Below are 12639 nucleotides of genomic sequence, written 5' to 3'. Positions count from 1 at the left end.
GTTCTCCACAGAGGGCCTCCACTGGCATCTGGGGCACGTGCACCACCGTGCTGCCCCTTTCCCAGGCTTCAGGTGCACATGGCTGCAGGATTTCCCTGGGAATCACTGAAAACAGCATCTTTTCTTGGTGCTGTAAGAGCTACCCTTGACAAAGACCCAAATCATTCTGGGTGTCATGTCCCAAAGGGTCACCCTCCTCCCAGTGCCATGATTCCACACACAGCATGCGTTTCTCTGCTTACTCCTTCCCTGTGTCGGGTGTAGCCCTGTGGGCTCCAGAGTCAGGCTTACCCCTGCCTGGCCCACTTCCTGGCCAGCAGAACGGGAGTCCGTGAAATGAACGCCTACCTCAGAGGACTGCTGTGAGGTGTAGATGAATACCAAGTCCTCAGTGCCCTGTGCTGGGCACCAAGTTTTCAAGGTGTTTAACTATTTCTTCTTGAATTCAGGGGGAGGAAGAGGAGGAAGAAGAGGAGGAGGAGGAAGAAGAGGAGGAATCTCAGCTCACAGACATTCCCAGCTACATCGCCACTTAAGGTAAAGACTCAATAACTCATTCAATTACTCACAAAAGTTCCTGGAACCGTGAGATAACAAGGATCCAGTCATGAACAGACGATCCCTCCCCTCATGCAGCCAATGTCTGCATGGGGAAAGGGAAGGGACCGTGGAAGGGCGATGTCAGGTACCATCAGTCCTCTGAGGGAAACCCAGGAGGCCCAGGCAAGGTGTGACAAGAGCAGGATGTTTCTGAGCCAACTTAACTAACACATCGGGCAGTGGAGGGCTGAAGAGACAGCAGCCCACACGTGGACACAGCACTCTAGCTCAGCCCTCATTCTGAACTGCGGGGCTGCCCCGTGGTTTGCCCAAGGTCACGTGGGCACTCAGCAGGAGCCAGCACAGGCATGGTCTCTGCTCTCCCAGGCTACTCCTCCTCCTGCCAGCGCCCAGGGAACAGCACCAACTAGGACAGCCTCACTCCCGCTGCCACCTCCAGGGCTGAGAAACAACAACTAAACAGCCAAACTCCTGCCACTGTCAGGGGACCAGAAATCTCTCCACCCCGGCCTCTGTGGGTCATCATGAGCTTCTGCTTGGGAAGAAATATTCAGGTCAAACTCGGCCTACCTTAGGAGGTCTTCTGCATCCCACCCTCAAGTCCAACCTCTCATGAGCCTCCCACTTACCTGCCGAGCCTGGGTCTCTATCTACATCCCAGCTTCCCCAGCAGAGCAGACACCATGCCCATGAATTATCTCTGGTCCACTCGACCAATCCCACACATCCCTTGTCTTCCCCCCCCCCTCAGCCATGGGGAAAAAGGAGAGAAATGGGAAACAACAGTTCATGAAAGAGCAGGTTGAGATCCCGGAGCCCAACTGAACCGACTCTGAGCAGGACCTTTTATTTCCTAAAAGCTACTAGGTAGCTGGTGATCCCAGGCAGGAGAAGCTGAGACAAAAGGATGGCATGTTCTCAAGGCCAGCCTCAGCAATTTAAGGAGACCCTCAGCAACTCAGCAAGACCTTGTCTCAAAAAAATAAGAAGGACTGGGGGTGTGCCCCTCGGTTCAATCCCTAGTGCAAAACATAAGCAGCAGCAGCAGCAGCAGCAGCAGCAGCAGCAGGTCCCAGGAAATGTTCTTATGCATCCAGGGTGGTTCACTATGGGAGGGAGGAACGCAGGAGGTGGGGGATCTGCCCGATTAGAACAATGGGGAGGGTGACATTTCATACATCACTTTTTTTCTTTAAGTTGTAGATGGACACAATACCTTTATTTTATTTGTTTGTTTGTTTTTTTAATGTGGCACTGGAGTTTGAACCCAGTGCCTCACACATGCTAGGCAAGCACTCTACCACGGAGCCACAACCCCAGCCCACGTGATCACTTTTTCGTAACCCACAATCTTAACACTGTCTCCAGCAAACCAAGTCACCCTTTGCTTTTTTGCCTAATACAATTGTGCATCGCAGATTCCACGATTTCAAGTTTGGTGGCTCCTCAAAAAGTTAAACAGAGTGCTCATCACCAGCAATTCCATTCCCAGAAGAAATGAAAACATTTGCAATATAAAACGCTGCGCACAAATGTTCACAGCAGCACTGTCCACAATAGCCAAACAATGAATATAAAGAGCACACAGTATATCCAGATAACGGAGTATCATTTGGTAATAAAAGGAAACAGAGGGCGGATACGTGCTACCACATGCATCAACTTTGAAAACAAATGTTTAAGTTGAGTAAAAGAAGCCACACACAAAAGACTACATATTGGATGATTGCATTCAAATGAAATGTCAAGAACAAGCAAATGCACAGTGATTGCCAAGGGTTGGGGGCGGGAGGGATGAGGAGCCAGGAAAATGCTCTGGATTAGTACTGCCGGCTGCACATGCTGAATAAGCCGGGAATCACTAAGGTGTGTACTTCAAATCGGTGATCTCTGTGGTTTCTAAACACCTCAACAGAGCTTTGACTTTACAAAAGAATAAACCTGAAGTTGTGTTTATGCAGAGGTAGGCGTGGTTCTTGCTGGTCCCCCCACCACCACACACTTTTACTGTAGCATCAATACACTGACCAGGTTAAAGGGCTTGGTGGGACAACTTGGTGAGTTAGTTCCCAGGGAACCTCGCCATCTAGGTCCAGAGGCCAATGCGAAGCAGAGGCAGGAGACTGTCCCTGGAAAGAGCATCCTGATGAGCAGGCGTGTTGATAAAGACACTTCCCACAAGGCTCTGCCTCACTGCATGGGTGGGGACAGGATTCAGGGTAAATCTCAATTTGGAGGGACATGACCCAGAAAGGCAGAGAACACAGGTAGGGAGTGTGTCTAACAAAGCCACACCATGGCCCAGGATCTCCAGAGGGCTTAGCTTTGGGCTCAGGTCTTCACAGAGGCTCCCAGGGCCATGCAGGGAGCCTTCCTGCTTATCCTGAGCCTCAGACTCTTCCAGAAGCTCCAAGCACTGGCAGGGATCACGCAGTTAGCACCCGGTGCCTCCAGCCCCTGCAGGCCTGGCTGGGCGGGCTGCGCTCCTTTTGGTTCCAGAAATGTTCGCCCAGCGCTCAGGCAACCGGCAGTGAGCTGGAACTCGAACCCAGGAATCCCAACACCCACAGATTCTCACCTCCAGCTCCAACAAAGGTCCCTTTGTCCTGCCTGGGTGTCTCCCAGAGGGCACGTTTCCCTCCCAGGGCCAGGAGCAGAGGCGAGGCTGGTGTGTGGAATGGTATCCACGCTACCGACGTGCACTCTCTGCCTTCCAGGTTGCTCAATCCCACTGCCCAAGGGACAGAGGACACAGCATTCCCTGGGCTTGGCGTGGGGTGTCCTGCGGGGAGTCGGGCCCTCACCAGTCACACGCCTGCCCCCTCGGCAGGCCTCAGCTCTCTGAATCCAAGACCTGAGCAACAAGGCTGCTGGGAGCCTGCATCCTGCCCAGGCAACAGCACTGGGAATGAACAACGGAGCTCTTGTTCAGACACGCTTTCAAGCCTGTGAGGTTACCCTCTAGAAATACTGCTCTATAAATCCTAAGCCAGCCCCTCCGGAGGTCTATATGCAGCCCAGCTTCCGGCACCATGCGCTCCATGGCGCACCCCACCCCTCCCGGGCCCTCATCACCACCCCTCTTCTGAGCAGGTCACTCCACCTTCACCCTGAGGTTTCCTCAGGAATCAGACTTGCTTGGGGCTCTCTTCACCCTGGGAGAGGGGCTTGCCATCTTCTGGGCACACACACCACACTCAGGATGTGCAGCACCAGCAAGCAACGTCCCCGTAGCACCCAGAGAGGGAAACTGAGTCCCAAAGGGGTTGTGGAAGGGGGCGTGCCTCCGTGGTAGAACACTTGCCTAGCATGCATGACACACTAGGTGTCATCCTCCTCACTGGAAAAGTAAGAAAAATGCTGGTGTTTTGAGTCTCCAGGTGCGAAGGGAAGCCAGGGGCCACAGACTTGACCCTCAACTTGGCACAGACAGTCCACCTAGCAAGAAGGAACCCAGATGGTTCCTAAGGGTTTCCAGAGAAGGCCGCAGAGCTCACCCTGGAGGGGAGGCTCAGAAGGAGAGAGACAGCACCAAGCCATCAAAATGTGGGACTCGGAATCCTACGGACCAACACACAAACTGAGCAGTCGCACACTGAAAAGCCCGTCTCTGGAACATTTCCCCCGAGAAGGCTTCCATCCAATTTTTTCCCACTAGGCACTCAAAACTATCCACGAAAATGAGTAAGGAAACATCACCCATGTTAAAGGTGAGAAACCAACTTGGAAACGTGGGAGACCTTGAAGCAGATTTACAATCACCTTGAGGATACAGAGACGGTGGGCTGGGGGTACAGGGTCGGGGAGAAGAGGGGCAGAACATGAGTTTTACAAACCTGAACTGCTCTAATACCTGGTGGATGTAATAAAAGTTAGAGGAAAAAAAAATGTGAATGTGTCTAAGTTATCCTGGGACTTTGCAGGAGGACAATCAGTAATAAAGCATTCCCTTCCCCATTGCTGTGTGTCCAATTCCGTGGAGAAAGATCTCTGTTAGCCACATGCAGGAGTCCTGAGAGGCAGGCGATTGTTTTTACATTATTAACAGTAATGGGGACGCACGGCCAGGAATAATCATCTCTGCATCATGCCAACCTGGACTTTCATTTCACTGTATGAGCTGCTGGGCATCAAAGCCAACAGTCACAGAAATGCTCGGGGAAAGAAGGAGGGGGGAGGAGAAAGCCTGGCCTCATGCCCACCTCCAACCCCCCGCCCCATCCATTAAAAAACATATTTCTAAATAAATCATGAGGAAACCCAATCCGCAAAATATTCGGTCCTGCTAAGGAAGCTGAAACACCTCCCCCCCAAAAAAGACATCATCACACACACAAAAAAAATTTCGATCTCCATCTCACCAGTTCATCTACCCCACCTTGGTCCAAATTAAATGAAATGCTATCACACTGCTGTGTTTTAAAACAGTGTCCGAGAAGGTAGGAAAGGTTACCCACAGCAAGCTAGGACTGCCATCCTCACCATAGCAACGCGCCTATTTATAATATGGTCTACCTGCATCAAAGGCTCTGCAGACACTCAAGGCAGGCCTAGCGCTGCAGCCGAGCCCAAGATGAAGCCGCCAACTCTCATGAGCATGTGAATGAAGCACTGCCAATTACATTACATGCCACAATTATTAGCATTGACTATCAATTTTTTTTTCTTTCTACTCAAGTTAGAGTAGAGGAGAAGATGAATTAAGACAGTTTCTAGGACATAGTAGAAACCCAACATGTGACTTCCTAAGTGCTTTGGCCATTTTTTTTTTAAACTGGTAAACTCCAATCGCAGAGATGGAAAGAAAAGGATGCTAAAGAGAGTCAGACCTGAGGCTGCAGATCCTCACCAATGTCAGTGACAAGGCCTGGTGAGGCGCCACTGGTTGACACGTAAGGCCTCAGTCATTCCCGCCAAGAGGGAGAAGTTTTAGAGGATCCCAAAACCAGACCCACACCAGGCCTGGGAAAAGAGAGGCTTTTGTTTCACCCCCTGGGAGACACCAGAACCCTCATCGGATTACTTACTTGCAAAAATATTACTCTTCAGAGTCCCTAATTTGGAAGGACAAACAAAATTGCCAACAAGTCCCAACTGCAGTCTCCCCTTCCCACTTGCCTTCCCGGATCAGTGAAGCGACCACACAGCACAAGAGGGCCAGCATCAGACAAGGCCCAGGTGAACCTCAAGGCATCCATCTACTAGTGATGTATCCTGGGGCCAATTCCCCCACGCTTTTGAAATTCACGTTGTTTATCTGTATAATTGGGTTTAAAGTTGTCTTGAGCATTAAGCTGAAAAATATATGGAACGATCTAGAAACTGACACATAGTAAGAGCTCAAAAAAAATACCTTTTTCTTCTTGTGGGTTTGTTTTTTGTTTTGTTTTGTTTTTTTTGTGGTGATGGTAGTACTGGGGATTAGAACCCAGGGCCTTGTGCATACAAGGCAAGTACCCTACCAACTGAGCTATAAAGCTCTAGCCCTACTTTTTTTCTTGTTGTTAAGATTATTTCTGGAGTAATAATGGTTGCTGAATAAACAACGCCTAAAATCCTACATACAACAGAACTACAAGAGAATCTCACAATTATGAGACGCCCCCACTCCCAACACACACTTTCAAATCTGGTGAGCCTTCAGGAGAGTAAGCAACTCAACTGGACTACCCTAAACGGAATCATTAATGGTAAGCAGGCAGAAAGTGAACCATTATTTTCATTTAGTTAAACAGAACAAAGACTAAACGCATCCCTTGAACCAAAATGATTGATACAGAAGATAGAGCTTTAAAAAAAAAAGGCCACGGGATTCATAGTTCAAGAGACCCTCCTCTGCCCAGTGTTTCTTTTTTTTTTTTTTTTAAGAGAGAGAGAGAGAGAATTTTTTAATATTTATTTTTTAGTTCTCGGCGGACACAACATCTTTGTTTGTATGTGGTGCTGAGGATCGAACCTGGGCCGCACGCATGCCAGGCGAGCGCGCTACCGCTTGAGCCACATCCCCAGCCCCTGCTCAGTGTTTCTTCTCCCAATAGACTATACATTCCTAAAGGACAGGTATTGTATCGCTGTACCTAGACATCCCCAGGACAACTGATACACTTCAGACCCTGAGCAGATATTCCTTGCTAGTAGGGGTTTTTCCCAATCGAGGCATTCTATTTGTACATGTGTACTGCATCCCTAGAAAAAGAATCCTGGGCTTGTCCCTCCTGTGTATCTTCATCTAGCTTCTTTGTGGCCCATGATGCCAGCTGGGGTCAGTACAATGGAGCCTAACTGCCTGGACAGGAGCAGAATATTCTGCCATTTTACTAGATTTTTGAACAGCATATCAAATCTGCAGCTGATCATTTCACACCTGTTTAATCTGCCCGTGAGGTTCACAACAACCTTCCCAGCTCCATGACCATCTATGATTTCAAATTGACCAATTACCCAGGCTTCATTATCACAGTTAGAAACCCGAGGATGATTCTGGCACACAATCCAGTAAGAACCTGGCACTTGCCTCTCTGTTTCTTTTCTCATTCGTCCCAGAGTACCAGGTATTGCTGATACACTTGTGAGCCTGAGCCAGAACACTCAGGTGCACCATCACATGGGACGGAAAGATGGCGGAAAGATGTGTCTGTTGAATGCATTTGAACAAAGTTTCAGCTTCCTGGAAACTTCCCCAAAGTGGCTTTAGTTTTTTTAAATAAAAGCAAAGGATACAGTACTATTTCATTTCATTGTCACAACAAGCCTTGGAGACAGTTTCACAATGCCCATTTTATAGACAAGGAAACTGAGGTTTAAGTAGTATCTGCTCAAGGTCATATGCAGACACTAAGCAGCAAAGCCAGAATTCAAAAATGGGTCTGACTCTGAAGTCAAGTTCTTAGCCAATTCCTTATTCTTGCACATGTGTATTGCATCCCTAGAAAAAGAATCCTGGGCTTGTCCCTCCTGTGTATCCCATGATGCCAGCTGGGGTCAGCTGATATTTCTCTTGGTATATGAAATGTGTCTGGAATAATTCTTACCTATTAGTAGAGGCTCAGGAAGTATTTTAGTAGAAACACATAAGAATAAGCAGCTCAGGTTGTAGCTGCCAAGGCTCACAAACACCTGGGTCCACCATAGCAGAGAATGCTTCCACCTTTAAACTTTGCAAACTATGTAATTCTTCACTTCAAACATCACGCGATTAAAAAAAAATTTTTTTTCAATGCATGTCTTCACCCACCAATACCCGTAAGAGGAAGCCCATGAGCAAACATCGCATGAAAAAGGGCTGGACTTGTTCATCTCCAGGTGTTAAATTATACTGAACTAGAAATTTCCAATCCAGGGATCCAGCATCCTCAAACCAAGGGAGCAGGAACAGGAGGTCGATGCAGCTCCCATCTGAGCCAAGCTTTCAGACATGACACTTCCTCAAAATCTTCTGGGGGAGGTAAGGGGAGGAACGCAGAAAATGCTCTAATACATCCTCTTAGCCATAGCCTGAGCATTTTCCACCAGAGAAACACCAAGTGCAACAACAGTGACTTATAAGTGTGCAGACCGATTATAGCTTTACTTTCAAAAGAGCTTTGATTGATCTTTTTTGATAGACCTGAAATAAATTAAACTAGATTGACTCACTTGAGAATGGACTCTAATCCCTTAGTCAGATCCCGGAGAACTCAAACCAAACCAGCTGTTAATTTAGGCTTTATAAGATAAAGCATGAGAAATCCAAGTTGATGTACCCCAGAGCAAAGCTTACATCATCTCTGCAAGCAATCAACCCACTGCTTCTTTCAGGAACTAATCAGTTCTTGGGTAAGTGGGTGCCAAGCTGGTGCCCTCAGTGAAACCAGCTCAGAGAAAAGAGGAAAGACAAGAGAGGAAGACAGAACATCTCCTGACTCACTCCCCTGAGCAAGCCCGGATCCAGCCCAAGACATTTCCATTTGGCTTTCTGCAAGTCATCTGTCTCCTGTTCCATAAGGAGCCTGATGGCTCCAGAGCCCAAGTACCCAGAAATCTGTCAAACAAGAGGAAGCCACTGACGCTCTCGATGTTTCTTAAAAAGAGGGGGAAGGCAGAATTACCCAGGAAAATATTCCCCACTACTATTTTATTCCTTCATCTTTGAGATCACACTGCACACTTTATCATTTCTTCCGGGTGCCTTTGATTTGAATGTAGGAATCCCAAGGCTTCCAAGAGACAGCTGCCCCTGGCACTAATAGAGTTAATAAGAATACACCCACCCACGTGCACACACACCCACAGGCCTCTTCCAAGCCAAACCCCGCTCACAACCAGACACCCAGCCCAACTTACGCCAACGTTTTTCCAAAAGGAATTAATGCTTCCACCCCAAGTGAAGGTGAGCATTCTCCTCTAAGGGGACCCCACCCCACCGCCTCAGCCCAGGAGGCTGCAGCACCTGGGGGAACGGCGAGGCTGCCAGCCTCCTGCTTCTCAACAATGATGTCTCATAGAGCACTGCTGACTGAACATAAGGGGATCAAGAACCGAAATCCAATTTAAGGAATTATGGTGCCTTCAGACTGTTTTTCCTCAACGATGAAAAAAGACAGGCATGTTGTTTCTGGAATTAAGCCAGAAGAAACTGATCCTTGTAGTAATACAAGAAAAAAGAAAGAAATCAATGTATGTGTTTATGTTGGGGGAGGGTACAGCTCAAACACGAGTTAAAACCCGAGTAGTAAATGAATTTGTCTCATTCCATGGAAGGATCCTGAAGCTCATTTCAAAGCGCTCTTATGATATCCACCTGACGAGCAGAATGTGGCTCACCCCCGCTTCTGAAAAGCGGAAGAAATTCAAACCAAAAAGGTGGACACAACAAAATCAACCACAAACCGTGCCCACTTGTCCTTCATGAGTACAAGGATGGTCAGAGGTACCCCAGCCACGGTGGGAACCAGCCGGGCTCACAGCCATCTGTCCTTCCTTTAAATAAAACAATCTACTGCTGTCTGGGCATGCAGGGCTCTGGGCCACGGCTGTACACGTTGTCCACTTAATCCTGAGGTTTCGCCCCCATTTTACAGGTAACACTGAGGCTCAAGGAGGTTAAACAGCAGGCCAAGGACCACACGCCATCAGTAGACAGCACAGCCCAGCACAACCCCTCAAGTCCCCAGGCCTATCAGACTTCAGTGCAAAGGGGGTCCCTTCATCCCAGAATGCCTCTGTCACAGCAGAAACTTTTCTGTTGGGCGGGGAGGGTCACCCAGTGATACCACTGAGCCACATCCCAGCCCTTTTTTACATTTTATTTAGAGACCAGGACTCGATGAGTTGCTTTAGGACCTCTCTAATTTGCTGAGGCTGACTTTGAACTCACAATACTCCTGCCTCAGCCTCCTGAGCCACTGGGATTTACAGGCAAGCACCACCACTCCCAGCATACAGCAAAAACTCTCAACACCACAAGGGCCACTTTTCTGGCTACTAATTGGTCTTGCCACCACATACATCCTGTGGGGGCATTTCACAGATGAGCAAACCTAGACCTGGAGAATAAGCTCTCCACAGCCACAACTGGCAGACGTAGGCATGTTCAGCGCTCCTGGGCCCTAACTCCAATTATTAAGCCTCATCCTCTCCCGTAATTAATTCTTCCCTACGCCATACACAAAGGAGAGGTTCTCCCCGGAGAAAAATATCTCGCCTCACCGAGTGCTGCCTGGGGAAATACTTTTGTTGGGGTGTTAATTGGAGGGGGGGTGGCTATTAGATTAAGTAAATTAAGACATTTCTGATAGGTAGGGAATAAATCAGCACTTAGAGGAACTAACCAATTAAAAAGGTACGATGGGTCCTTGCTGAATAGCATCCCCCAGGCCAGGACAAACCAGTGTTAGAAGGAAGGGAACCGCAAGCAACTTCCTCAGCCTAAGGCCCCGGACACTACAGGACAGCCAAGCCCCCCCCCACCCCCCAGCCGCAGCTCTCTGATTAACAAACCCTGCAGAAGTGCAAGTCCTTTTGCAATGAGGGGGTATGGAGGGGTGGGAAGGTGGAATCACATCCGTCTATTATTTTATGCCTCCCCAGGCCAAGAGCGGGAGAGTGGGGGAGAGTCCACAGCATGACGGCTTGCTGACACCTCACACATTTCACTCCTGCTCTTTTATACTGTGGCCTCTGAGAAGCTAAAGAAAGATAGCAATAAACCCACAGATCTCAAGGCACTGTGTTCTAATTCAGCCTTCTGCAAATGAGGAGGGCTGAAGGCTGCCTTCTGGAACCTGGAGGTGGTCAAGAAACGACAGCTGCCTTCAAGTCACTCAGAGAATCGATGTCACTTCTTAACTGGGAATCCATCATTGTGGACAAGCTCCCCGTGCACCGCCTGAGTTGGCTGGACACTCACTCCTTGCTCAGGAGAGCCCCATCCAGCTGAGAGGCCAGCACTTCCTCCCATCGGGGGGTAGCACCCAGAGACCAGCTTCCAATCACAAGTCTCCAAGGTCTCTTGGCCCTGGTAACCAACTAGCAGGCTCCTCTCTGAGGCAAATTGGAGGAGGACGGGGCAGTTACACGCTTATTACTAACTCAGACAAACGAGAGCCTGACCACGGCGGCCCAAGCAAAAGTCCCCTAAAGAAGTAGTGTCACCAAACTCACCACTCTGCCTTTTAGGACGGTAAAGGAAGACATTGTAAGTTTTTTGTTTAATGAAGTTCTAAGCAATAGGAATTGGACCAAAGAAGACTGCAGACATTATGACCAAAAAGCCACAAATTCCTGTCTTGCTGTCACTAATTTCATGCCCATCAGAGGCTGAATAATTCCAAGTCCAGTCTCCCCTCTAGGTTTTTTGTTTTTGTTTTCTCCCCTCCATGGGGAGATAAATTGTCACAACGTGACCTCTTTTGCCATCACTCTCTTCAAAAGGTCTTCCGGCCTCCTCTCCTGCAGGAGAAATAACTCAGGATTGGATTCCTTTGTGAGGTTGGGGGGAAGGGCGGGAGAGGATATGCAGGACCATGTCACCAACTTGCCAGGGAAGTTTTCATGACAACGGTGCCACTGGGACACCCACCGTAAACCTTCCTTACGTGCCAGGCACCAGCCTAGGCCCCCGACTCCGTCTCACAATGACCTGCAAAACAGCCAAGTCCCCCGTGGAACCCATTTCTCACAGGTGTGAAATGGAGGCGCAGAAGAGTGCAGCGACCGGCCCCCTTTGAAATGTTCGGCATGATGTGTTTTTTTAAAAGTGATGAAAATGAAATACAGAGTAAAGAAAGTTCATGCTTCCCGGGGAAATTCTGACCTGGAAACCAGTTAATAAGGAAAAGCCAAAGGAGACCCCAGGAGAGCAGAGGACTGGGCGTGGTGTACAGAAGAGGAAGATCAATCGGAGCTGTTCTAGATGTTTTCACATCAGTCCTTAGAGCTGTTACATAAGGAATGCCGAAAGACAGAAGAAGCCCCGTGGAGAGGCGTGTGACAGCCAGTGGCTCTGTGGCTCTGCAGCCACTTGCCAGGGTCCCCAAGCCCCTGGGGAACACCATGCATGGACTGGCTTGCCTCGGTCCTCCACTGGCCAGCAGCCCTGGACAGCCTGGTTCCAAAGCAGACACATCCACGGGCTGCAGAGGGCAAGTGGGAACCACAACCCTAACCGAACCAGAAGTCAGACCGAGAGATAAAAATGCACTCTCAGGCGAAAGCAGCGATAACAGAACCACGAAGGCCGAAACCAAAGCCATCTCTGCTTTGCATGTGGTGTGTGGTTTTGAGTGTGCACTGCTGACGTGTCAGGTCACAGGCTCCGGTCCCACTGAGAGTCACTGCCCTGCTCCTCGAACTATGCAAACCAGGGTGGCTGGGGGTTGTCACTCCCCCAAATTTCACCGTCGGGGTAGGGACCACCTAATGACTGTTGCCTTCTCAGGTGGGATGGCGGGCACCCAACCCAACCTGCAGGAACAACTCTCTGGGTGCTCTTCCTGAGCTGCCCTAGAATGACAAATATCACAGAAGCAAAACTGTAGGATTTACTTTCTAGTGGAGATAAATTGGCAAATTTGAACAAGTGAAAAGGGACCCCGGCAG

The 12639-nt window shown here is 49.0% G+C and overlaps 1 protein-coding gene and 1 pseudogene across 19 annotated transcripts in view; both read right to left on the bottom strand.

The window, feature by feature from the left end:
- Tcf7l2 (transcription factor 7 like 2) overlaps positions 1 to 12639 on the bottom strand; it is a 186505-nt gene that overhangs the window by 146725 nt on the left and 27141 nt on the right. The window lies entirely within an intron of this gene.
- On the bottom strand, positions 6748 to 7162 carry LOC113182971 (small ribosomal subunit protein uS8-like; annotated as a pseudogene).

This window comes from Urocitellus parryii, chromosome 5 (genome assembly GCF_045843805.1).
Source record: "Urocitellus parryii isolate mUroPar1 chromosome 5, mUroPar1.hap1, whole genome shotgun sequence".
Classification (NCBI taxonomy): Eukaryota; Metazoa; Chordata; class Mammalia; order Rodentia; family Sciuridae; genus Urocitellus; species Urocitellus parryii.
The sequence above is the reverse complement of the archived record's forward strand: the minus strand, read 5'-3'. Positions and strand labels throughout refer to the sequence as shown.